This window comes from Rhinopithecus roxellana, chromosome 16 (assembly GCF_007565055.1).
Source record: "Rhinopithecus roxellana isolate Shanxi Qingling chromosome 16, ASM756505v1, whole genome shotgun sequence".
Classification (NCBI taxonomy): Eukaryota; Metazoa; Chordata; class Mammalia; order Primates; family Cercopithecidae; genus Rhinopithecus; species Rhinopithecus roxellana.
Genome location: NC_044564.1, coordinates 89758327 through 89785784, shown reverse-complemented (window position 1 = coordinate 89785784; position 27458 = coordinate 89758327). Strand labels below are relative to the sequence as shown.

Here is a 27458-nt window from a genome sequence, read left to right as displayed (position 1 = left end):
ACAACCAATTCACATTCCCCTCAACAGTTTATAAGCATTCCTTTTATCCACAGCCTCACCAGCATCTGTTGTTTTTTGACCTTTCCATAATAGCCATTCTGACTGGAGTGAGATGGTATCTTATTGCGGTTCTGATTTGCATTGCTCTGATGATTAGTGATGTTGGACATTTTTTCATACATTTGTTGGCTGCTTATATGTCTTCTTTTGAGAAGTATCTGTTCATGTCCTTTGCCCATTTTTTAATGGGGTTATTTGTTTGTTTGTTTTTTCTTGATTTGTTTAAGTTCCTCATAGGTTCTGGATATTAAACCTTTGTTGGATTCATAGTTTGCAGATATTTTCTCCTATTATGTAGGTTGTCTGTTTACTCTACTGACAGTTTCTTTTGATGAGCAGAAGCTTTTTAATCTAATTAGGTCCCACTTGTCAGTTTTTGGTTTTGTTGCAACTGCTTTTGGGGACTTAGCCAATAATTCTTTGCCAAGGCTCATGTCCAGAATACTGTTTTTCCTAGGTTTTCTTCCAGGATTCTTATAGTTTGAGGTTGTACATTTAAATCTTGAATTCATGTTGAGTTAATTTTTGTATATGATGAAAGGTCAGGGGTCCAGTTTCATTCTTCTGCATATGGTTAGCTAGTTATTCCAGCATTATTTATTGAATAGGGTGTCCTTTTCCCATTTTTTGTGGGCTTTGTCAAAGAACAGATGGCTATAGGGATAGAACCACTTCTGGATTATCTATTCTGTTCCATTCATCTGTCTTTTTTGTATCAGTACCAAGCTGTTTTGCTTACTGTAGCCTTATAGTATAGTTTGAAGTTGGGTAGTGTGATGCCTCCAGGTTTGTTCTTTTTGCTTAGGATTGCTTTAGCTATTCGGACTTTTTTTGGTTCTATATGAATTTCAGAATAGTTTTTTTCTAGTTCTGTGAAAAATGACATTGATAGTTATAACATTAAATCTTTAAACTGCTTTGGGCAGCATGGCCATTTTAACAATATTGATTCTTCCAATCCATCAGCATGGAATTTTTTTAAAATTTATTTATTTGTGTCATCTGTGATTTCTTTCAGCAGTGATTGGCAGTTCTCCTTGTAGAGATCTTTTTTTTCACATTATGGAACCTTTATTTTTCATGTGATTTCTGTACATAAGGAGTATGAGAGTAGCCCTTTCACAAATAAACCTAATTTACTAGAATAAACAATGACAAAACTGAACTGGTGTTTGATGTGAATCCATAGGATTTTAAGCTTCAAATCCAGCCAAGAAGTTCGTTACAATCTCTTTCAGCTTTGCATCTGATTCTTCTGAGATCTTTCCATCAGCCCTGATAGTGCCCAACAGGGCTTGGTGCCGGCTGACAACATGAGACAAGAAAGCATTCTCAAATTTTGTAATCTTGCTAGGCTCCAGTTTCTCAAGATAGTCCCTTACATTCACATGGATAACAGCTACTTGTTCTTCAATAGCCATGAGAGTATGCTGTCTTTGCTTCAACAACTCAGTTAGACACACATCGCAACTCAAAAGTTGTTGAGTGGCAGCATCGAGGTCAGAACTGAACTGGGCAAAAGCAGTGACCTCACAATACTGAGCCAATTCCAGCTTCATGGTACCTGCCACCTGCTTCATAGCCCTGGTTTGGGCAGCAGATCCAACACGAGACACAGACAGACCGACATTAATGGCAGGGTGGACACCTTTGTAGAACAATTCTGCTTCCAAGAAAATCTGTCTGTTAGCGACAGAAATGACATTCATTGGAATGTAAGCAGACACATACATCACTGGCCTGTGTTTCTATGACTGGCAAAGCAGTCAAGGAGCCACCACCAAAAGCATTGTTCATCTTGGCTGCTCTCTCCAGCAATCGGGAGTGTTGGTAGAACATATCACCAGGATAGGCCTCATGACCAGGGAGTTGGCAGAGCAACAGAAACATCTGATGGTAAGCAACAGCCTGTTTGGATAAGTCGTCATAGATAATCAAAGCATATTTGCCATTGTCTCTAAAATACTCTCCCATGGAACAGCCAGTGTAAGGAGCCAGTTACTGAAGTGGGGCAGCATCCAAGGCCATAGCTGACACCACAATGGTGTATTTCATGGCATCTGCATCTGTAAGTCTCTTCACCAACTGAGCAACAGTGGATCTCTTTTGACCAATAACAACATAGATACAGTACAGCTTCTTCTTTTCATCAGATCCATCATTGAAACGTTTCTGGTTAATGATTGTGTCAATAGAAATTGAGATTTTCCCAGTCTGTCCATTACCAATAAGCTCATGCTGATCATGACCAATTGGCACCAAGCTATTCAGAGCCTTAATGCCAGTCTGCGTTGGTTCCTGCACTGAAATTCGAGGAATGATTCCAGGGGCTTTCAGACCAACTCGCCTATGGGTCTTGGAACCAAATGGACCCTTTCCATCAATGGCATTACCAAGGGCATCAACTACACGACCCAGCAGCTCCTCACCAACTGGAACGTCCACAATGGCTCCTGTCCTCTTCACTGTATCTCCTTCCTTAATTAGTTTATCATTTCCAAACATGACAACACCAACATTGTCAGGTTTATAGAGATCTTTAACCTTCTTGGTTAGCTGTATTCCTAGATATTTCATTTTTGTGTGTGGCTACTGTAAATGGGATTGTGTTCTTGATTTGGCTTTCAGCTTGAACATTATTGGTGTATATGTAACCGGCTCAAGTCCAGCTGCTCTCCTCTCAGAAGTCAAAGCATGAGAACTGAGGTGTGGTGAAAGGAAAGCAACTTTTGTTGGTCAAATGCTAGCAGATGGGAGAATGTCTGGGTATAAGCTCAAAAGAGCCATCTCAGCCTTCTGGGCTGAGTGAAGGGATTTAAGAAGGAAAAGGGTGTGGGGATATGAACATGAGTAGTGAAAAGGGAGTGCATAGCTGCATGTCTTGTTCCCATAGTTATCTCAAGTCATCGCCCATCTAGAGATCTGATTTGCATCATCCTGACTTGGGCGTAACTCCCCTTGAGTGGGAAGATCTGCGGCTGGGTCTCTCTGCCTGATTTGCTTCAAAATTGGCTCCTGGAATTTCTAAGCAAGCACATAGTTAGATGGGCAAGCACTGTGCACAGATATGTCTGTTGGGAAAGGGCATAACAAAGAATCTTACACTAAAAGGCTACATTCTGAGATTAGGAAGGGGAGGAAAAAATAGTTTAAAAATGTATTTCAAGGCTGAGGTACTCAGTTATATATAGAAATGCTATTGATTTTTGTACATCATTTTTGTATCCTGAAACATTCCTGAGGTCATTTAGCAGTTTGATGGACCTTTTGGCAGAGTCTTTAGGGTTTTCTAGATATAGAATCATATTATCAGTGGCCAAGCATGGTGGCTTACACCTGTAATCTCAGCACTTTGGTAGGCCAAGGCGGGCAGATCACATGAGGTCAGGAGTTCAAGACCAGCTTGGCCAACATGGTGAAACCCATCTCTACTAAAAAATACAAAAATTAGCTAGGCATGGTGGTGAATGCTTGTAATCCTAGCTACTCTGGAGGCTGAGGTAGGTGAATCACTTGAACCCAGGGGGCAGAGGCTACAGTGAGGTGAAATGGTGACAGTGCGCTCCAGTCTGGGCGACAGAGGGAGACTCAGTTTCAACAAAAGAGAAAATCGGACTGTCAGTGAAGAGAGGCGATTCAGCCTCTTCTCTCACTATGTGGATGTCTTTTCTGTTTGTTTTTCGTTTTTGTATTTTTAGTAGAGACGGGGTTTCACCGTGTTAGCCAGGGTGGTCTCGATCTCCTGACCTCATGATCTCCCCACCTTGGCCTCCCAAAGTGCTGGGATTACAGGCATGCGCCACTGCGCCCGGCCACGGATGTCTTTTATTTCTTCCTCTTGCCTAATTGCTCTGACTAGGACTGCCAGTACTATATTGAGTAATAGCAGTGACAGTAGGCATCATTGTCTTGTTTTTGTTCTTAGGGGGAATGCTTCTGGCTTTTGCCCAGTCAGTATGATAGGTTTGGTATAGATGGCTCTTATTATTTTGAGGTATGTACCTTAGATGCCTAGTTTGTTGAGGGCTTTTATCATGAAGGGATGTTGGATTTCGTTGAAAGCTTTTTTTGCATCTACTGAGATGATCATATGGTTTTGCTTTTAATTCTGTTACTGTGGTGGATCACATTTATTGATTTGCATATGTTCAACCAGCCTTGCATCCCAGGAGTAAAGCCTGCCTTATTGTAGTAAATTAACTCTTTGATGTGCTGCTGGATTCAGTTTGCTAGTATTGTGTTGAGAATTTTTGCACCTATGTTCGTTAGGTATACTGGCCTGAAGTTTTCTTTTTTTTGTTGTATCTCTGCCAGATTTTGGTATCAGACTGATTCTGGCTTTGTAAGATAAGTTAGAGAGGTACCCTTCCTTTTCCATTTTTTTGAATAGTTTCAATACGATTGGTATTCCTTTTTTGTCTGAGTTCTTCTTTTTACTTCTGAGAGAATTTGTCTGTGAATCCATCTGGTCCAGGGCTTTTTTTTTCTTTTTCTTTTTTTTTCTTTTATGGTTGGCAGTTTCTTTAATACTGATACAATTTTGGAACTTATTGGTCTGTTCAAGTTTTCACTTTCTTTCTGGTTCAATATTGGGAGTTTGTGTGTTTCCAGTAATTTACCCATTTTCTCTAGGTTTTCTTAATTTGTATACATAGAGGTCTTCATAACAGTCTCTGAGGATCTTTTGTATTTTTGTGGGACCAATTGCAATGTCTTCTTTGTCATTTCTGATTGTATTTATTTAGATCTTCTCTTTTTTTCTTGATTAATATAGCCAGTGGTTTACTGATCTTGTTTATTCTTTTTTTTTTTTTTTTTTTTTTTTTTGAGACGGAGTCTCCCTCTGTCGCCCAGGCTGGAGTGCAGTGGTGTGATCTCGGCTCACTGCAAGCTCTGCCTCCTGGGTTCACACCATTCTCCTGTCTCAGCCTCCCGAGTAGCTGGGACTACAGGCACCCACCACCACGCCCAGCTAACTTTTTTTTTTTTTTTTTGTAGTTTTAGTAGAGACGGGGTTTCACCATGTTAGCCATGATGGTCTCAATCTCCTGACCTTGTGATCCTCCCGCCTCGGCCTCCCAAAGTGCTGGGATTACAGGCTTGAGCCACCGCGACCTGCTGATCTTGTTTATTCTTTTGAAAAAAAAAAAAAAAACTCTTTGTTTCATTGATCTTTTGTATGGATTTTTATGTCTAAATTTCATTCAGTTCTTCTCTAATTTTAGATATTTATTATCTTCTGCTTGCTTTGGGGTTGGCTTGCTTTTATTCTAGTTCCTCTAGATGCAAAGGTACATTGTTAACTTGAGACTTTTCTAATTTCTTGCTGAAGGTGCTTAGTGCTAGAAACTTTCCTCTTCATACTGCTCTAGCTGTGTCCCAGAGATTTTGGTAAGCTGTGTCCCTATTTTCATTTATTTCAAAGAATTTTTTTTATTTCGTCCTTCATTTTATTGTTCACTGAGGCGTTATTCTGGAGTAAGTTGTTCAATTTCCACGTATTTGTGTAGTTTTGGGGGGCTAGGACTGATTTCAGCTTCATCCTCCAGACCCTTGAGATTGGGCCCTAGCTGTTCTGGGGGATCCAAAGTGCTCCCAGGCCACCAGGAAGGTACTCAGGCAAAGCAAAGCTCCCAGGCTTGGCAGCAGAGGCTACTCTGTACACACCTCCTGCAGGGTGACCAGGCAGGGGTCCTGCTGGTGGGCAGGAGGGTCTACAAAAAAAAAGTTTCCCAGTCCCACAGGGAAGCCAGCCACACTCTCTCCTGGGCCAGCAATCAGCTGAGGCTAGAGCTGCTTGTACGGAGATGGGGAGCCCTAGGGGATGGGTGTCTAGGCCATGCTCTGCCACAGCTGCCACATGTACAAAAGCTCCTGGACTCCATGCCAGTGAAGCCCTGTCTCTGCCTACTCCCTTTGAAGATCCCCCTGGCAGCTCATATGTCCATGGAGAATGTGAAGTTCTATGTACCTAGGATCCCAGAGGTCCACAGTGAGAGTGGCCTGTCCCTCCATCCCTTCACTTATCCCTTCCCCAGGAGACATTCAGGTCTGGGAACTAGCCCTGTCATGCAGGTATCCTGTGCAGGGTTCCCAGCTTCCTCCTTCTTCAGCCTTGTTGTCTGCATCACCTCTTTAATGACTCTCAGTATTTTCTCTCTGAAGATGGGCTCAAAATATGTTGGTGTACTCAATATTTTGGTCTCTCTCAGTGGGAGCAGAGCTTCCTGGTTGTGTCTAGTTGGCCATCTTGTCATGGTAACAGTTTCTTTTGGAGATTTTTTTGGAGTCCATTTGTGGCAGTCGAAAGGTAAGTAGACAGTGGTGGCAGATGACAACTGGGTCCACAGACTGCACGAGGAAGAGTAGCCTGTGGCAGAGAGCTTACTTGAAGAAATGGTTGAAAACTTCCCAAATCTGAAAAAGGAAACGGACAACCAAATTTCGGAAGCTTGAAGGACTCTGTCTAAGATGAACCTAAAGATCCAACACCATGACACATTATAATCACTCAAAAGTCAAGGACAGAGAATCTTGAAAGCAGCAAGAGAAAAGTGACTTATATATAAGAGAACTCTCATAAGATTATCAGCAAACTCATCATCAGGAACATTCCAGACTGAAAGGGAATGCGGTAGTATATTCAAAGGGCTGAAAGAGAAAGAAAATTGCCAACTAAGAATACACAGCAAATCTGCCCTTCAGAAATGAAGGAGAAATAAAGATCTTCCCAGATAAACAAAAGCTGAAGAAGTTCATCACCATTAACCTGCCTTGCTAGAATTACTAATAGTAGTCCTTCAAGTTGAAATAAAAGCTAGATACCAACTTGAAAGCATACAAAAGTATAAGGTTCTGGTAAAGGTAAACATATAGTCAAATGCAGAATCTAGGCCGGGCGTGGTGGCTCACGCCTGTAATCCCACACTTTGGGAGGCCAAGGCGGGCAGATCACGAGGTCAGGAGATCGAGACCACCCTGGCTAACATAGTGAAACTCCGTCTTTAGTAAAAATACAAAAAAAAAGTAGCAGGGCATGGTGGCGGGTTCCTGTAGTCCCAGCTACTCAGGAGGCTGAGACAGGAGAATGGTGTGAACCCAGGAGGCAGAGTTTGCAGTGAGCTGAGATTGCACCGCTGCACTCCAGCCTGGGTGACAGAGTGAGACTCTGTCAAAAAAAAAAAAAAGCAGAATCTTGTCATACTACAATAGTGGTCCATAAATCATTTTTAAATCAGGTATAAATAAAAGCATAAAATAACCATAATTATTAAATTACATTAATGGATACAAAATATTAAAAGTATAATTTGTGACATTGATAATGTAAGGTGAATTGGAGGTCAAAGAGCAGAGGTTTTGCATGCAATTGAATTAAATTTTTAGTTTAAATAAATAGTTATAGCTATAAAATGTTTTATATAATCCCCATGGTAACTTACAGAGAAAATTGCTATAGAAGACATACCAAAGAGAATAAGAAAGGCCTCAAAGCATACCACTACAAAAAAAAAAAAAAAAAAATCAATGAAACAAAGGCAGCAAGAGAGGAAAAGAGGGACAAACAGCCCCAAGACATACTGAAAACGATTAACAAAATTGCAACAGTAAGCCCTTCCTTATCAATAATTACTTAAAGTGTGAATGGATTAAACTACGCAATCAAAAGACAGAGTGGCAGAATCAATGTTTTAAAAATCCAGATGCATGCTACCTACAAGAGATTCACTTAGCTTTGAAAACACACATAGGCTGAACATGAAGGAATAGAAAAATATATACCATGCAAGAGGTAACCAAAATAGCAAGGGTGCCCATACATATATCAGACAAAATAGACATTAAGTTAAAAATTGTCACAAGAGAAAAACAGTACACACCATATTGATAAAAGTGTCAATTCACAATACAACATTTATAAATATATATGCATCAAACAGCAGAGCAGCCAAATACATGAAGCAAACATTGATAGAACTAGAGGAAGAATTAGATTAAAAAAGTAATAGGAGAATACAATACTCTTTCAATAATAAATAGATCAACCAGAAAGAAAAGCAATCAGGAAATAAAGAACTTGAACAATACTATAAGTGAGTTGAATCTAATAGATATATAAAGATTATTCCACCCAATGTTAGTGTACACAGTCTTCTCAGCTGCACATAAAACAGTCTCCAAGACAGAGCACATATTAGGACACAAAACAAGTTTTAACAATTCCAAAAAAAAAAAATGAAAGAATACCAACCGTATTTTCTAATCACCATGAAACTAGAAATCTGGACTAGAAATCTCTGAACTGGAAAACTCCCAAAGATGTGGAAATTAAGCAATATACTCTTGAACAACTTGATGAGTCAAGAAATCACTATTTAACAGTATTTTAAAGCAAATGAAAATGAAAACACAATACACCAAAACTGTGGCAGTAAATGTTTATATTTTTAAAAGAAGAAAGATCCCAAATCAATAATTGCAGATAATTTTGTGTCTCAAAGAACTAGAAAAAGAATAATAAACTAAATCCAAAGTTAGTGAAAGGAAGGTCCTAGATTACAGTCAGCAAAAGGAAGGTCACAGACTACAGAAAACATAAATGAAATAGAGAATAAATCAAAACAATAGAAAAATCAATGAAATAAGAGTTTCTTTCTTTAAAAAAATGTAAAAAATTAACAAACTCTTTCAATAATTAAGAAAATAGAAATCTAAAGTAACACAAATCAGAAATGAGACATTAAAAATGAGGACACAGAAATAAAAACATTACAAGAGACTACTATGAACAATTATACTCCAGTACATTGGATAACTTAGAAGAAATAAATTATTCAAAATATACTACCTACCAAGACTGAATTGTGAAGAAATTAAAATCTGAACACATCTATAACTGAGGAGATTGAATTAGTAATCAAAAATCTCCCAATGAAGAAAAGCCCCAGGAACAGATGATTTCACCGATGAGTTTTACCAAGCATTTAAAGAATAATTAGCATCACTCCTTCTCAAACTCTTCTGAAAATCTTCAAAAGAAAAAATACTTTCAAACTCATTTTATGAGGCCGGTGTTACCTTAATACCAATGCTAAGGAAGGACACCATGAAAAAACTACACACCAATAATCTTGCTAAATATTGATGCAAAAATCCTCAACAAAATACCATAAACTTAATTCAGCAGTACAGTATGACCAAGTGGTATTTATTCCTGGGATGCAAGGATGGTTCAACATACAAACATTAGTCAATGCAATACACTATATTAGCTGAAAGAAAGGTAAAAAAAATCACATGGTCATCTCAATTAGTGCAATAATAAGCATTTAATAAAATTCATCACCCTTTCATGATAAAAAATTCAATAATACAGAAATAAAATAAAATTACATCAACATATTAAAAGCCCTATAAGAAATGCCCATAGCTAGCATCATACTCAAGCTTTCCCTCTACAAATCAAAACAAGAAAGCATGCCCAGTCTTGCCACTTCTATTCAACACAGTACTGGAAGTTCTAGTCAGAGCAACTAGACAAGAAAAAGGAGTAAAAAGCATTCAATTTTGAAAGGAAGAAATAACATTATCTCTGTTTGCAGATGATATAATCTTATATGTAGAAAACCTGAAGGATTACACACACACACACACACACACACACACACACACACACACAGACAACTGTTACAACTAATAAACTAATTCAGTAAAGTTGCAGGAAACAAAATCATACAAAAATCAGTTGCATTTGTAGACACTAAGAATAAATAATCAGAAAAAGAAATGTTTTTAAATCCCCTTTACAAGAGCATCAAAAAGAATAAAATACTTAGGAATAAACCTAACCAAAGATGCAAAAGACCTGTATACTGAATGCTTTTAATATTGCTGAAAGTAATTAATGAAGACACAAATAAATATAAAGATATCCTATGTTCCTGGATTGGAAAAGAATATGGTTACAGTGTTCATACTACCCCCAAAATCTACAGATTCAATGCAGTCCATATAAAAATCTTATTTTTTTTTTGCAGATAATTAAATAATTCGAGGTAAAAATCTCAATTTTTTTTTGCAAAAATAGAAAAAAATTCCAAAATTCATTAAGAATCCCAAGTATTCCAAATAGTCAAGACAATTATGAGAAAGAAAAACAAAGCTAGAGGTCTCACACTTCTCAAGTTCAAAAAACAGTGTAAAGCTACAGTGATCAAAATAGCATAATACTGGAATAAAGATGCACATATAGACCAATGGGCCAGAATAGAGAGCCCAGAAATAAACTCTCACATATATGGTCAAATAATCTTCCATAAAGGCATCAAGACTATACAATGGGGAAAAGGTAGTGTCTTCAACAAATGGTGCTGAGAAAACTTGATATTCACATGTAAAATAATGAAGTTAGACCCTTACCTTCCTGTACCTATATACAAAAATCACTTCAGAATGAATTAACAGCTAGGTGCAGTGGCTCACGCCTGTGATCCCACCACTTTGGGAGGCTGAGGCGGGAGGATAGCTCGAGCCCTGGGCAACACCGAGAACCCCTGTCTCTACAAAAAATATAAGAATTCCCCGAATGTGGTGCCACGCACCCTGTAGTGCCACCTACTGGGAGAGGTGGGGCTGAGGCGGGAGGGTTGCTTGAGCCCAGAAGGTTGAGGCTGCAGTGAGCTGTAATGATGCCACTGCACTCCAGCCTGATTGTCAGAGAGAGACCCTGTCTCAAAACAACAAACAAGCCAAAATGGATTAACGACCTAAATGTAAGACCTAAAATTATAAAATTATGATGTAATAAAGTATAATTATAAAACTAAAATGTATAAAATTATAAATTATCTAGTAAGATAAAAATATAGGGAGAAGCTTCATGTTATTGGATTTGGCAATGATTTCTTGGATATAACACCAAAAGCAAAGGAAATAAAAGCAAAAACATACAAATGGAATTAAATCAAACTTCACATCTTCTGCACAGAAAGGAAATAATGAAGGAGTGAAAAGGCAACCTACAGAAGGGAAGAAAATATTTGCAAACCATGTATCTGATAAGGGTTAATATCCAATCATATAAAGAATTTCTACAATTCAACAACATCAAAACTAGACAAAAAAAAAAAAAAACCCTGTTAACAGAAGACTTGAATAGACATTTCTTTAAGGATGACATCAATATGGCCAACATATGAAAATATGTTAACTATCACTAATCCGAGAACTGCAAATCAAAACCACAGTGAGATGTCCCCTCACATCTCTTAGCGAGATCACTATCAAAAAACAAAACAGACACAGAAAATAAGAAATACTGGCAAGGACATGGAGAAATTGAAACCCTTGTGCACTGTTGGTGGCAATGTAAAATGGTGTAGCCACCGTGGAAAACAGAGGCTCTTCCAAAAATTTAAAACAGAACCACCATATAGTCCAGCAATCCCACTTCTGGGTATATATAAAAAAAAATTTAAAGTAGGATTTTGAAAAGATATGTGCACATTCATCTTTATTGCAGTATTACTCACAATAGCCAAGAGTTGGAAGAACACTAATATCTCCTGACAAATTAGCGTAGAAACACGTATTTATACATTAATGTATAAACCATGTATTCACTGGAATATTATTCAGCCTAAAGAAAGAAGAAAATCTTATCGTATGCTACAACATGGATAAGCCTTGAGCACATTGTGCTACACGAAATATGTTAGTCATAAAAGGAATAATGCTGCCTGATTCCCTGTGTATACATTGTCTAAAGTAATCAAATTCACAGAAACAGAATGTAGAATGTGAGCACCAGAGCTGGGGAGAGGGGGAACGGGAGTTTTTCCACGGGTATAGAGTTTCCATTGGGAGTTTTTCCACGGGTATAGAGTTTCCATTTTGTAAGATGGAAAGGCTACAGAGACCTATTGCACAACAACTTGCATACAGTTAACAGTACTGTACTGTACACTTGAAAATGGTTAAAATGTTAAATCTTGTTCTTTTTTCTTTACTCGAAAAAAAAGGAAAGAGGAGCTGATACACGCCACAACATGGAGAACCCTGAAAACATTGTTAACTGAAAGAACTCAGTAACGAAAGACCACATGTTATTGACTCCACTCATATGAAATGTCCACAATAGAACAATCTACTGGGAGAAAGTAGCCTAGCTACTGCTTAGGAAGACAAGAAGTAATAGCTGAAGCATGTGGCTTTTTTTTCTTTTTTCTTTTTCCTAAGACGGAGTCTTTCCCTGTCACCCAGGCTGGAGTACAGGGTTCAAGCAATTCTCCTACCTCAGCCTCCCGAGTAACTCAGACTACAGGCGCGTGCCACAACGCCTGGCTAATTTTTGTATTTTTAGTGGAGATGGGCTTTCACCATATTGGCCAGGCTGGTCTCGAACATCTCAGGTGATCCGCCCACCTCGGCCTCCCAGACTGCTGGGATTACAGGCGTGAGCCACTGCGCCTGGCCATGGCTTTTATTTCTGAGGTGATAAAAATGTTCAAAAGTTGACTGTGGTGATGGTTGCATGTATCTCTAAAACACTAAAAATTATTGAATTGTAAATTCTGTATGAGTGAATTGTATGGTGCATGAGTCATACCTCAATGAAGCTACATAGAAAGTAAGTTCTATTGTCTTCTCTTTCCCCTGGCAAAACACCTCAGCTGAGGGCAAGTCTGAACAGAAACCTGAAATAGGGAGTCATCTCAACTTCACTTGTAGTCCATCTAATCATCTATCCACCACAGTTCTCTGATATCTTTAAAATGACTACATTTCCAATTTCTTTACTTTTGGAACTACTTGTTCCAGTGAAAGTGATGCAGTGCCACTGCCTCCTATATTCTATCTAGAATCAGAACTTCGGCTCCAATCCCTTTGGCCTGATTCCTGCTCCTCAAATACCCCAAAGCCTTTCCCACTTCACTGTATTTACCATTTCCTCCTCTTGAAATGGTTTTCTTTCAAATAGCCGCTGGGCCTTTTCTCATCACATCCATTTCTTCAGGGTTAACGCCACCAAAAAGCCTTCCTTCCCAGACTGCCTTGAGTAGCTGGCCCACTTTTACCTTCTACCACTCTCTAACTCCCTTCCCTGCCTTATTTTCTTCATGGCACTTGTCACTGTCTGACACCATATATAGTATATATGTTTAATGACTACCTCCCTCGCTAGAATGTAAGTCCCAGGGGCTAGACACTTTGTCTTTCTTGCTCTTCACTGAATTCCCAACCCAAGCAGTGGAATTCGTGTATAGTCCACTCCCAGTGAATACTGAGTGAAAGAACGTACTCCACTTTCAATGCGTTGTCCTGGTTACAACTTCTTGTATTATTCAGTCTGCATTTTTCTGTATTGCTGGGTTGTCAGGCACACTGTGATAGGTGTCAGGACTAAAACAACGAACGTGCATAGCCTCTGTCCATAGGAACTTACTTATTGGGGATTCACACAAATAAAACATATACTTGGATTTGAGGGAGTAAATGATGTCATTCATGGAACCTACAAACTTTGAGGGGAGAAGAAAGAACCTGGAGGAGCATCGCATGTCATGACAGGCTGAGTAACTGACCCTAGAGGTGAGTGGGAAAAGACCAGGAGCCTCGGGTGGGCCAGAGGCAGGGTACACAGTTTATAGAAAGAAATGCCTGGCCAGGCACAGTGGCTCATGCCTGTAATCCCAGTACGTTGGGAGGCTGAGGCGGGTAGATCATCTGAAGTCAGGGGTTCGAGACTAGCCTGGCCCACATGGTGAAACCGTCCCTGCTAATAATACAAAAATTAGCTGGGCGTGGTGGCGGCACCTGTAATCCCAGCTACTCGGGAGAGTGAGGCGGGAGAATCGCTTGAACCCGGGAGGCAGAGGTTGCAGTGATCTGAGATTGCACGATGGCACTGCAGCCTGGGCAACAAGAGCGAAACTCCGTCTCCCCCAACCCACAAAAAAAAGAAATACCTGTTGGCCGGGTGCGGTGACTCACGCCTGTAATGCCAGCACTTTGGGAGGCTGAGGCGGGCGGATCACGAGGTCAGGAGATCAAGACCATCCTGGCTAACACAGTGAAACCCCGTCTCTACTAAAAATACAAAAAACTAGCTGGGCGTGGTGGCGGGCGCCTGTAGTCCCAGCTACTCAGGAGGCTGAGGCAGGAGAACGACATGAACTCGGGAGGTGGAGCTTGAAGTGAGCTGAGGTCGTGCCACTGCACTCCAGTCTGGGAGACAGAGCAAGACTCCATCTGAAGAGAAGAGAAGAGAAGAGAAGAGAAGAGAAGAGAAGAGAAGAGAAGAGAAAAGAAAAGAAATGCCTGCAGAGTTCAAAGACTGAAGAAAGTAAGTGCCCAGTGTATTTTCTAATAAAGAGGCTTTGTTGACCCTGGAAGGAACCACTGCAGTAGGAGAGTGAAGATGCCAAACTGCAGGAGGCTGGAGAGAGAATGAAATGAACGAGAAGGGGAGCGTGGACAACTGTACCGCGGGTTTGAAGAATTGAGAAGATATAGGGAAATACTTAGAAGCAAACATATGGTTGAGAGTGGTCATATTGATTGGTTAAAGATAGGACAGAAATAAGTGTAAGTGGTGCTGGAGAAGAGCTGGGAAAATGCTCCACTACCTGGAGAATTTTCAGGTAGTGGAGAGAGGGAGAGGAATAAGCTAACTGAGCTAATGGCTGAGCTAACAGAGTACAGGTAGAATGGTTGGGCATGGAGGGAGATATCTCTTCCCCTTGGCAAGGTGGGCACAGACATAGGTGAGTGTTTTCAGGAATGAAGGCAGAAGTGAGAGGGAACAAAGACAAATGTTATACTTCTTTCTGCCATAATACCTAGCACCCTTTGCCTGGCACATTACAGATGTCTAATAAGTAAGTGCAGAATAAACAAATTACACTTTCATATAGTGATGTGATAAAGAAAACTAAACCACAATAGAGGTTTGAAATATGCTCGTGGGAAGTGAAAGAGAAAGTTGCCCAGGAAAATATAGAAATACCAGGTGGTATTCCAATTGAGTTTGGCAACTATGCCTTTCAAACTAACTTTTAATGCAGTTATATGAGTTTCTCCATCTGTAGGAGAGTTGTTTGTGTAGGAGGAGATCAGAAGACAGTCTGGTGGATTATGATGTGAAATCTTTTTCCACAGGAGCTACAGTAGAAAGACAAAGTAGTAGAGTAATGGGAATACTGATAAAGATTGTCACAATAACCCAATTCGTTCTTTACAATAAAATGAAGAAAGGCAGAGTGGAGGTGATGAGTGATGGCTGGAGGAATGTGGTTTGGAGTAAGTGTGTATGTATGTGGTATTATAATTTAATATTTCGAAGTTCCAGCATGTCTAGGATTTGGCTGTGAAAGTGGATGGCTGACAGTCCTGAGATTGACAAGATCATGCAACTTAGAGTTCAGAGTATGGAAAGGGGTGTCCTCATTGTCCTTTTCAACTCTCGTCTCAAGATACATGGTCATTTCACCATGAATCGTGAGTATATCACACATAATTTATTAACAATATTGATTGTGAATTTATTAATAATATAATTTAGCAACTACTACATGCCAGATACAAAAATGATGGTGAAACTTAGAATATAGAAAAAGCTTCAACATCTTCAGTAAAAGCAAGGGAGTGTGAGAAAGAAGTACAGGGTCACATGGCTGGATGTTGTCAGCCTCAAGGGAAAGGGTTTGTTACAAAGGAGGAATGGTCTGGAACTGCACTGAGGGTGGAGAACACTGGCCTCTCCTCCCAACCCCAAGAAGCTTCCAACTCTGAGAAGCATCCCTTTGCAATTGCTGGAGGTGGGAGGTGGGCAGTGTCTTTATAGAAACCTCACTTAAGTCAAGGTGTGTGAGGTAGAGGATGTGGAGGGAGTTGATGAGAATGGAATGGTGTTCCAGAGAGATTTTGGTGGAGACATTTAGGAGGCAGGATGGACTAACAGAAAGAACGAAGAGAGCAGCTTACGTTTTGAGTGGAGAGCAAGGATGGGAGAGATGGAGGCATAATCTACAGGTCTAGGGGTAGGAAAGAGGGTTCAAACTACTTGAAGAGGAGGGAGTCTGGGTTTAGAGGAAATAGCATATTTGTCACAATCCAGGACCTTCACCACAGTCTTTCTAGAAAGAAGAATGAAGCCTCTTCTATCCGAGGGAGCATTTTAATTCAGGCTCCATTCTGCATCCTCTGTGTGATTGCTGCAAAGTTTCCATATTTGTCTGTGCCTGTGTTTCCCCATTTCTTCAAAAAGAGGAAAGAGGGAAAATGCTTCCAAACTTTTATGTGGCTGCTGGAATTGTATGATCATTTTATATAAATATATATGAATATGTGTGGTTTCTGAGAGAGAGAGAGAGAGAAACAGAAAGAGAGCACTAACACAGTGCCTGGTATATAACAAGGACTCATTAATTAATGATGGTTGTTACTATTATCAGATTTCTATCTTTACTGAATTCCTGTCAATGTTACATTAATATTACTGTATTCTTACCATGTCATAGTGAAGTATATTTGAACATTCCTGGCAGGGTCACTGGTAAGTTGCTTTCTATGAACACACCTTTCCTGCCTCAAGGGTTGATGTGTGTGAGGCAATAATAAATCAATAATAGAAATTCTGTACACGAGAAGGAGGCCTCTGCATTTTCCTTTACCATTGCTCCCATTTACCATGGTAGAATATAAGATATACATCTTTTATAGTCTTATATTTATTTTTAGAGCCTGACCTATTGCCTTATTTTTGCTCAAAAACATTGATAATTGAAAATTTTTGGGGTAAGCAAAAAATTAATTAAATATGATACTCTGGATATAATTCTTGTAAGGTAACTTTTTCAGTTGAAGATTTTCCCTAATACTAGTCCAGGCAGAATAAAAAACAATGTTCTTCAATCTGGAAATGTGACAGTTTACTCATCCAGATGAACATTTGGAAAATTTGCCCAAATTTCTAGATCTCCAAAGGCTGAAGCTCTTTTCCCTTTTATCTCATCCTAAACAAAATTTAAGTACAATGAGGAGGAGCGCTCAGTAATCTTTCTGTCCTTAGTGGCTTTCTGCTTTTCTTTATCATGGGCTGCACTACTAAAAAAAATAAATTGGTACATTGTTGGCCAGCTCCAAAAGAACTGATGATTTAATAGTCAAATAATACGTTTCATAAAATAGTAATTTCAGATCAAATAATTTGTATTCATTCACTACAGAAAATGTAAATTTTGCCAGACTGGCAACTGCCTAAATATCTTTGTAAAACACAGTATCAGTTCCAGAAATTCCACATGTATATATTATAATACGCAATATCTATAATCTTAGCAGCTTTGTAACTAATGAACTCTAAATAACTACATATTGTTATAATTTTGTATTTAGATTTTTTTTTTTTTTTTTTTTTTTTTTTTTTTTTTTTTTTGACACTGAGTCTTGCTCTCTCACCCAGGCTGGAGTGCAGTGGCCATGATCTCTGCTCACTGCAAGTTCTGCCTCCCAGGTTCATGCCATTCTTCTGCCTCAGCCTCCCGGGTAGCTGGGATTACAGGTGCACGCCACCACGCCTGGCTAATTTTTTGTATTTTTAGTAGAGACGGGGTTTCATCATCTTAGCCAGGATGGTCTTGATCTCCTGACCTCGTGATCCACCTGCCTCGGCCTCCGAAAGTGCTGGGATTACAGGCATGAGCCACCGCGCCTGGCCTGTATTTGGACTTTTCTATCTTAACTTTTCTTTAATAATTTGATCCACTGTTCAACAGCAAACATCTATTTACTTAGTAACATTCATCAAGTCTTTCCAAGTCATATGACGTTATTGCTTCCTACTCTAAAGAAATCCATCTGAAAACATCACTCATAGCTGAACAAATCAGTGTTGGAGCAAAAACTAGAATTCTAGTTCTTGGCTCCAGTATATTTCCATGACCTAACCTTGTCTCTTAAGGACCGTCTACTTGATTACAAGTCCGGATTCTGCAGAACACTGATATGTTTTTCTGCTGTTGTTAGGACGTTTGTTCAAATGACTGGTCTAAATAGTCCATATTAAGGCCTCCACAGTAATAGCTTTCCTAGATATAAAGGATCACAGGGGAGAAAATGAAGACAGATTTTTTAAAATGTTGTTTAAGCCCAATTTTTCTTTTTCTATATCGCTTTCAGCAGTTGAGGCACATGAATACTTTCTACGACCTTTTCTCTGAATGGAAAATGAATTCTCCTGCACTCAGCATATCAAATCCTGAGAGACTTTCCTAGACCAACTTTGGCCACCTCAATTTCTGAAATGTTATACTGATTATTTCTTTAAGATATTGTTTGGCCCAAGGTCATGGAACATATGAGTTCATTCTGTGCATGAAGCTCCCCAGAGAACAACGGTACGCGATGTCAGTTTGGTTATGGCATCTGAAAACTCATAAAAGTAGACTTTCATTAAAAGCAGTATTACCCCCAGCCCTTGTCTTCTGAGAATTCACGTATGAATAATTAGGAGTCTGTAAATAGGGGCCTACCTGTAGTGCACATTTCTCCTATTTTTGAAGTAAAAGGATATTGCTATAAAGTTTCTCAAACATTTCCTACTTTTTCATCATTGTCAAGTCATTTATTTTTGAAGTGGAGCTTTACATGTACTTGCATATTTGGAGTTTATAGCCCTGTTGTTTTGTTTTAAATCACAAGATGATAATAATAAATCTTTAAGTCCTTTCCTAAATTCATCAGTTAATTGTAATCCAATCCTATATAAAGTATTATTTATTGCCTCTATATTCATCATTAAAATAAATAAATATAAAATTAAAGGGAGTATGCCAATTAAAAACCAAGAAAGAATACTGGGCTTCTGAACTTATCAGGGAAATCTATTATCAGACTATTTTAATCATTTTCTAATTGTGCATATAAAAGACTGACTGAAATATAATATAGGTTGTCTTTACAGAGTGCTGGGAGTATGAGTTGTATGATCATAAAATTATAGTCTTAAATATTGGAGACAGACAACTCTCACAGCTAGTTTGCCTTTAAAAAGTAATTGTGATTGTATTAGTCAATTTTGTGTTGCTATAAAGGAATACCTGAGGCTGAGTGATTTATAGAGAAAAGAGATTTATTTTGGCTCACAGTTCTGCAGACTGTACAAAAAGCATGGCTTCAGCATTCTGCTTCTGGTGAGGCCTCAGGAAGCTTACAATCATGGCAGAAGGTGAAGGGGGAGTTGGCCTCTCACATGGTGAGAGAGGGAGCAAGAGAGAGGGAAGGAAGTGCCAGACTCTTTTTACCAATCAGACCTCCTGTGAGCTAATAGAACCAGAGCCCACTCATTACCACAGGGAGGACACCAAGCTTTTCATGAGGAGCCCACCCCTACGACGCAAACACCTCCCACCAGGCCCCACTTCCAACATTGGGGATCACATTTCAACATGAGATTTGGAGGGGACAAATCCAAACTGTATCAATGATCAAGACAGAACTCCTATTCTTTGGTACATTCTTGATTTGTGCATTTATTTTATTAGAAGAACCTTTGTTGAATGTGAGAGTACCTTACATAAAGTATGCACTAAATAAACTGAATTAAATTGGCAATATGCAATGTAAAAGACAAAATATAATGGCAGTATTATACTATATAGAAATCTACTTAGAGGGTTAAATAATCTAGTATTATAAATATGTATCTTTTAATACACAATGCCATAAAATGCACGAATACCCATATATTAGCCAGACTTTTTTTTTTTTTAATGGTCTCACTCTGTTGCTTAGGCTGGAGTGCAGCAGTGTCATCATGGCTCACTGCAGCCTTGACTTCCTGGGCTTGAGAGATCCTCCTACCCCAGCCTCCCAAGTAGCTGGGACTACAGGCACACACAACCAGGCCCAGCTAATTTTTTTTTTCGTTTAGGCAGGGTCTTGCTACCTTGCCCAGGCTGGTCTCAAACTCCTGAGCTCAAGCAATCCTCCCTCCTCAGCCTCAGAAATATTTTGGTTGCAAACAACTGTAACCACATTCAAGCTAAAGGAATTGGTTTTTTCACACATTGAGATTTAGGAATAATGCCACGTCTCTCAGCGCTGTTTGCATTTGCTTAGCTTCATTCTCAAGCAGGCCTTTTCCCTGTAGTGCCAAGCTGGCCTCTGCCAGCTCCATCGATCACTTGTTCCAAGTAAAAGCAAGAGAGTCTGATCTTGCTCCAATATTGGAATATTATAATCTCATACAGGGTCTATGGTCCTGATATGATTACATGTCTACACTTGGACTGACAACTAGAGTAAGGAATATCAGGAGCCACGGTTGATGAGATTAGACCTGGTCAGTTGCTCATGCATGTGGTCAGAGGCAGCAGTTTCACAATTAAAAGAGGTTGTTGGATTAAAAAAATAACAAGAGTGTTACTACATTCTCTCTGTGACTTTAACAAAAAGGTAAATAGCCACTGTAGTGGATATTTTGCCCATGGGTGAGATGGAAGTAGGGCTATGAATGGTGATAGCAGGTAGAAGATTTCAAGGAAAACAATGCCTAATAAAGAAAGAAAGCTGAGAAGAAAGCACTGGTCCTTTACAGTACTTTACAGAACTTCCTGGGGTGAAGGAAATCTTCCATGCCTATCCAATATGGTAGCAACATATTGAGCGCTTGAAATGTGGCTCATGTAACTAAAAAACTATATTTTTAGTTTTGTTTAATTTAAATATATTTACATTTAAATAGCCACAGTGCAGCCTTCCTCATGGTGACTTTGAAGAGTCAGTCTATATGTATCTTTACAATAAAGTCATTGTTCCTTTTAATCTTTATTAGTCCTTTGAATGATATTATAATTAAACAAACCAAAATCCAACTTTCAAAAAGCTAGTATTCCTTATTCTTTCAGAAATTGAACAGAAAATAGCTATAGATACTATGAATATTCTTCAATATTCATTTTTTATTTCAAAAAATCTGGTAAAATGAAAGAGCGTATTATAATTCAAAAATTTGATTATCCCAATGTGATTGTTTCCATTGTACCATGTTGCACAAGCACTGATACAAAAAATTTTTAATGTAACATGAAAATGAAATCAAACAATAACTGTGCTACAAAGTGTGCTTACATTGAATTATAACATCTTTTGTAGTTTTCTTTTCAAATTAAAAATATATGGCTAATTTGAATCTCGTGGAATATTATAATCCTTGTCCTGAAAAAAGTAGGCTGACCTCGGAGAAATTTTAATAGTGATAAGATTGAGATAATTGTAACCAAACAGTTACTCTTTAATAATCATCATTTTCTAGATTTGTGCTGACCACGTGTATGCATGTTTCCTTATCTAATTTCATTTGAACTTTACAATAACCCTTTATCTTAGGATCATTTCATTACAAGAGATAGCTGCCTGTCATTGAAACTAGCTTAAACAAAACAAAAGAAAGAAATCTAGTGGAAGGAAATAGGACAGCTGACAGGCCATGCAAGGAGGTGGCCTAGGAAGCCTCCTGAATGCTGGCATCAAGGTTTCAGATCCAGGAATTAATGTTTCACTTATTGTTCATTTGTGGCCTCCTGATGTGTCATCTCTGCTTTTCTCCACATGGTTGCTTTGTTCCCCTTATTTCCATTAAACATTCTTTCCTGGTACTTAAACCTCTACAGAGAGGGCAGCGTGAATGTTGAAATTCCACCTCATCTTGCAATTCAGTCACCTCACACCAATTTACTTCCATCTGCTGCATCTACAATTGAAGAAGGTGATGAACCAGGCAAACGTAATGCCTTGGCTCTTGTAGGTCAGAGGTCCACACCTGGTCCAGTTCTCTCTGCCTGGGGTACAGGAATAGGAATTTCATGCTCAAAACATGGAACCTGGAGAGGGAAGACTACATTCTTTAAGAAGTACCGATAAAAAATGGGTGAGGAATGAGCTTGGTTCAGCCAGTGAGTTAGATAACATAATTTTGATTTTACATTTGAGGAAACAGTCACAGAGAAGTTCAAATCTTAGCCTAACTTGTGATCAGACAGACCAAAGTATGAACCCTGACTTATCTTTCAGGGTCTGTGAAACTTTTGGAAAGTTACTTACCCTTTCTGAATGTTCAATTATCTGTTTGTTAGAAAGAGATAATAAAAGGCAACCCACATAAAAACACCTAGCATTTACTCAACTAGAAGCATATAATCCACCTACCATTTTTTACCCCCTGGCCCACAGTCAGAGGCCAAGGGGAGAGATGGCCTTGTCTATGAAGGCACTTAGACGGGCTTCAAAACTGCAGATTACAAACCAAAGAAGGACAGAGCTGCAGAAAGCTGGGTGCCCTGCATGAGAGATTTATAGAAATTTGATGTTTTTTTTTTACCCCTGAGAGGTAAAAAGCATCAGAAATGAAAATAAGTATATATAAGAGCAAGCTAGCAGTAACATTCATTAACCTCTGTTATTTTCTTTGCTCTCTGTAATGACATCCTTGACTTTTTCTGAAATAGGCAGTGAATTTTCCATGTGAGCAAGGTCTTGTTTATTATTTGTTATTTTCTTTTGTTGTCATGTGAAAACCCAACAAATGACATTGCATTTCTCATGTGGAAGTAAGAAGTTTCTAGATGCTGCAAAGAGAAAAAAGAATTTAGAGAACTTGTCAATTCAGAGTCAGGGAATCTGAAATTCACATAAGTGTGGGAGGGCTACTGGAATTTTCCACCAGGTGTGTATTAAACCCATTTTATCTAGATCTTAAAATGCAGAGATAATTCAGCTTATTTCATGATTATGTATATTAATTAATTAAAGGTAGATAAATATCTATATTAATTGAAGGTAGACAACCGACAGAAGGCAAATTGGAAAGATAATGGTGTCTGGAGCCACAAGCTCTACCTCAGCTACACAGAAATATGTAAACTTGGGTATTCTGCTTAAACTGTCTGAGACTCAAATTTTTCACTTCTCAAATTGAGATATTAGTATTGATCTCACAGGAGTATAGTAAGTCTTCACTTAATGGCATTGACGGGTTCTTAGAAACTGCAACTTTAAATAAAATGTTGTACTATATAACAAAACCAGTTTTACCGTAGGCTAATTGATATAAATAAGAGTTAAGTTTCCATGGCATACAGTATGTCATTTCACTCAAAGTTGAAATTTCAAAGAACCTATCAATGACACTAAATTATGACTTACTGTATACGTAATGTGCCTAATACATTATGTTTTATGTGAACACTGAGTGATATTTGAAGGGTCAATAGATGCAACAGAGCATGGCTCGGGAGTCAGACTCCCTGGGTGAGCTCTGTAACTATGTGGACCTTGAGACACTTACCCCTGTATTAGAGTCCTCTGGATAAACAGATTGTGTGTGTGTGTGCATGCGTGTGTGTGTGTGTACACATGCATATATATGAGAAAATTTATGCTAAGGAATTGGCTCATGTAATTATGGAGGCTGAGAAGTCCCAAGATCTGCAATTGACAAGCTAGAGACTTGGGAGCGCCAATGGTGTAGTTCCAGTCTGAGTCTGAGGAGCCAATGTTTCAGCTGAGTCTGAAGACAGAAAAAACCAATGTCCAAGCTGAAACAGCCAGGCAGGAGGAGTTCTTTCCTATTTGCAGAAGAATCAACCTTTTTGTTCTACTTAACTCAGACTTTCCAGTGATTAGATGAGGGCCACTCACATTGAGAAGGACAATCTGCTTTCTTTAACTAGTCTACTGATTGCAATGTTAATCTCATCAGAAAACACCCTCATGGAAATACCCAGAAGAATGTTTGATCAAATGTCTGGGCACCCTATGCCCAGTCAAGTAAATGCATAAAATCAATCATCACACTTTCTATGAGCTTCACTTTCCTCAGGTAAAAAAGGGCAAAATGATAACAGTAGCCTTCTTAGGGAGTTATGAGAATCCAGTAAATCAACAGTTATGTATGATGCAGTGCTTGATTTTCTGTCCTTGCAATAGTTTGCTCAGAATTATGGTATCCAGCTTCATCCATGTCCCTACAAAGGAGATGGACTCATCCTTTTTTATGGCTGCATAGTATTCCATGGTGTATATGTGCCACATTTTCTTAATCCAGTCTATCATTGATGGACATCTGGGTTGGTTCCAAGTCTTTGCTATTGTGAATAGTGCCACAATAAACATACATGTGCATGTGTCTTTATAGCAGCATGATTTATAATCCTTTAGGTGTATACCCAGTAATAAGATGTCTGGGTCAAATGGTATTTCTAGTTCTAGATCCTTGAGGTATCGCCATACTGTCTTCCACAATGGTTGAACTGGTTTACAGTCCCACCAACAGTGTAAATGTTCCTATTTCTCCACATCCTCTCCAGTACCTGTTGTTTCCTGACTTTTTAATGATTGCCATTCTAACTGGCATGAGATGGTATCTCATTGTGGTTTTGATTCGCATTTCTCTGATGGCGAGTGATGATGAGCATTTTTTCATGTGTCTGTTGGCTGCATAAGTGTCTTCTTTTGAGAAGTGTCTGTTCATATCCTTTGCCCACTTTTTGATGTGGTTGTTTGATTTTTTTCTTGTAAATTTGTTTAAGTTCTTTGTAGATTCTGGATATTAGCCCTTTGTCAGATGGGTAGATTGCAAAAATTTTCTCCCATTCTGTAGGTTGCCTGCTCACTTCGATGGTAGTTTCTTTTGCTGTGCAGAAGCTCTTCCGTTTAATTAGATCCCATTTCTCAATTTTGGCTTTTGTTGCCATTGCTTTTGGTGTTTTTAGACATGAAGTCCTTGCCCATGCCTATGTCCTGAATGGTATTGCCTAGATTTTCTTCTTGGGTTTTTATGGTTTTAGGTCTGACATTTAAGCCTTTAATCCATCTTGAATCAATTTTTGTATAAGGTGCAAGGAAGGGATCCAGTTTCAACTTTCTACATACAGCTAGCTAATTTTCCCAGCACCATTTATTAAATAGGGAATCCTTTCCCCATTTCTTGTTTTTGTCAGGTTTGTCAAAGATCAGATTGTTGTAGATGTGTGGTATTATTTCTGAGGGCTCTGTTCTGTTCCATTAGTCTATATCTCTGTTTTGGTGCCAGTACCATGCTGTTTTGGTTGCTGTAGCCTTGTAGCTTGAAGTTTGAAGTCAGGTAGCGTGATGCCTCCAGCTTTGTTCTTTTGGCTTAGGATTGTGTTGGTAATGCGGGCTACTTTTTGGTTCCATATGAACTTCAAAGTAGTTTTTTCCAATTCTGTGAAGAAAGTCATTGGTAGCTTGATGGGGATGGCATTGAATCTATAAATTACCGTTGGACAGTATGTCCATTTTCATGATATTGATTCTTCCTATCCATGAGCATGGCATGTTCTTCCATTTGTTTGTGTCCTCTTTTATTTCATTGAGCAGTGGTTTGTAATTCTCCTTGAAGAGGTTCTTCACATCCCGTGTAAGTTGGATTCCTAGGTATTTTATTTTCATTGAAGCAATTGTGAATGGCAGTTTACTCATGATTTGGCTCTCTGTCTGTTATTGGTGTATAGGAATGCTTGTGATTTTTGCGCATTGATTTTGTATCCTGAGACTTTGCTGAAGTTGCTTCTCAGCTTAAGGAGATTTTGGGCTGAGACAGTGGGCTTTTCTAAATATACAATCATGTCATCTGCGAACAGGGACAATTTGACTTCCTCTTTTCCTAATTGAATACCTTTTATTTATTTTTCCTGCCTGATTGCCCTGGCCAGAACTTCCAACACTATGTTGAATAGGAGTGGTGAGAGAGGGCATCCCTGTCTTGTGCTGGTTTTCAAAGGGAATGCTTCTAGTTTTTGCCCATTCAGTATGATATTGGCTGTGTGTATGTCATAAATAGCTCTTAGTATTTTGAGATACTTCCCATCAATACCTAATTTATTGAGAGTTTTTGGCATGAAGGGCTGCTGAATTTTGTCGAGGGCCTTTTCTGCATTTGTTGAGATAATCATGTGGTTTTTGTCTTTGGTTGTATTTATATGACGGATTACGTTTATTGATTTGCATATGTTGAACCAGCCTTGTATCCCAGGAATGAAGCCCACTTGGTCACCATGGATAAGCTTTTTGATGGGCTGTTGGATTCGGTTTGCCAGTTTTTTATTGGGGATTTTCACATCGATGCTCATCAGGGATATTGGTCTAAAATTCTCTTTTTTTGTTGTCTCTATGCCAGGCTTTGGTATGAGGATGATGCTAGCCTCATAAAATGAGTTAGGGAGGATTCTCTTTTTCTATTGATTGGAATAGTTTCAGAAGGAATGGCACCAGCTCCTCTTTGTACCTCTGGTAGAATTTGGCTGTGAATCCGTCTGCTCCTGGACTTTTTTTGGTTGGGAGGCTCTTAATTATTGCCTCAATTTCAGAGCCTGTTATTGGTCTATTCAGGGATTCAATTTCTTCCTGGTTTAGTTTTGGGAGTGTTTATGTGTCCAGGAATTTATCCATTTCTTCTAGATTTTCTAGTTTATTTCTGTAGAGGTGTTTATAGTATTCTCTGATGGTAGTTTGTATCTCTGGGGGTCAGTGGTGATATTCCTTTTATCATTTTTTATTGCGTCTATTTGATTCTTCTCTCTTTTCTTCTTTATTAGTCTTGCTAGAGGTCTATCAATTTTGTTGATCTTTTCAAAAAACCAGCTACTGGATTCATTGATTTTTTTGAAGGTTTTTTTGTGTCTCTATCTCCTTCAGTTCTGCTCTGATCTTAGTTATTTCTTGCCTTCTGCTAGCTTTTGAATGTGTTTGCTCTTGCTTCTCTAATTCTTTTAATTGTGATGTTAGGGTGTCAATTTTAGCTCTTTCCTGCTTTCTCCTGTGGGCATTTAGTGCTATAACTTTCCCTCTACACACTGCTTTAAATGTGTCCCAGAGACTCTGGTATGTTGTGTCTTTGTTCTCATTGGTTTCAAAGAACATCTTTGGCCGGGTGTGGTGGCTCACGCCTGTAATCCCAGCACTTTGGGAGGCCGAGGCAGGTGGATCACGAGGTCAGGAGATCGAGACCATCCTGGCTAACATGGTGAAACCCTGTCTCTACTAAAAATACAAAAAAAAATTAGCCTGGGTGTGGTGGCAGGCGCCTGTAGTTCCAGCCACTCGGGAGGCTGAGGCAGGAGAATGGCGTGAACCCAGGAGATAGAGCTTGCAGTGAGCTGAGATCACGCCACTGCACTCCAGCCTGGACAACAGAGTGAGACTCCATCTCGAAAATAAATAAATAAATAAATAAATAAATAAATAAATAAATAAAAGAACATCTTCATTTCTGCCTTCATTTCGTTATGTACCCAGTAGTCATTCAGGAGCAGGTTGTTCAGTTTCCATGTAGTTGAGAGGTTTTGAGGGAGTTTCTTAATCCTGAGTTCTAGTTT

At 39.0% G+C, this 27458-nt stretch overlaps 1 pseudogene; it reads right to left on the bottom strand.

Annotated features, from left to right (window-relative positions):
- Window positions 1-1253: 1253 nt before the first annotated feature.
- LOC104678226 lies at window positions 1254-16736 on the bottom strand (annotated as a pseudogene).
- Window positions 16737-27458: the final 10722 nt, after the last annotated feature.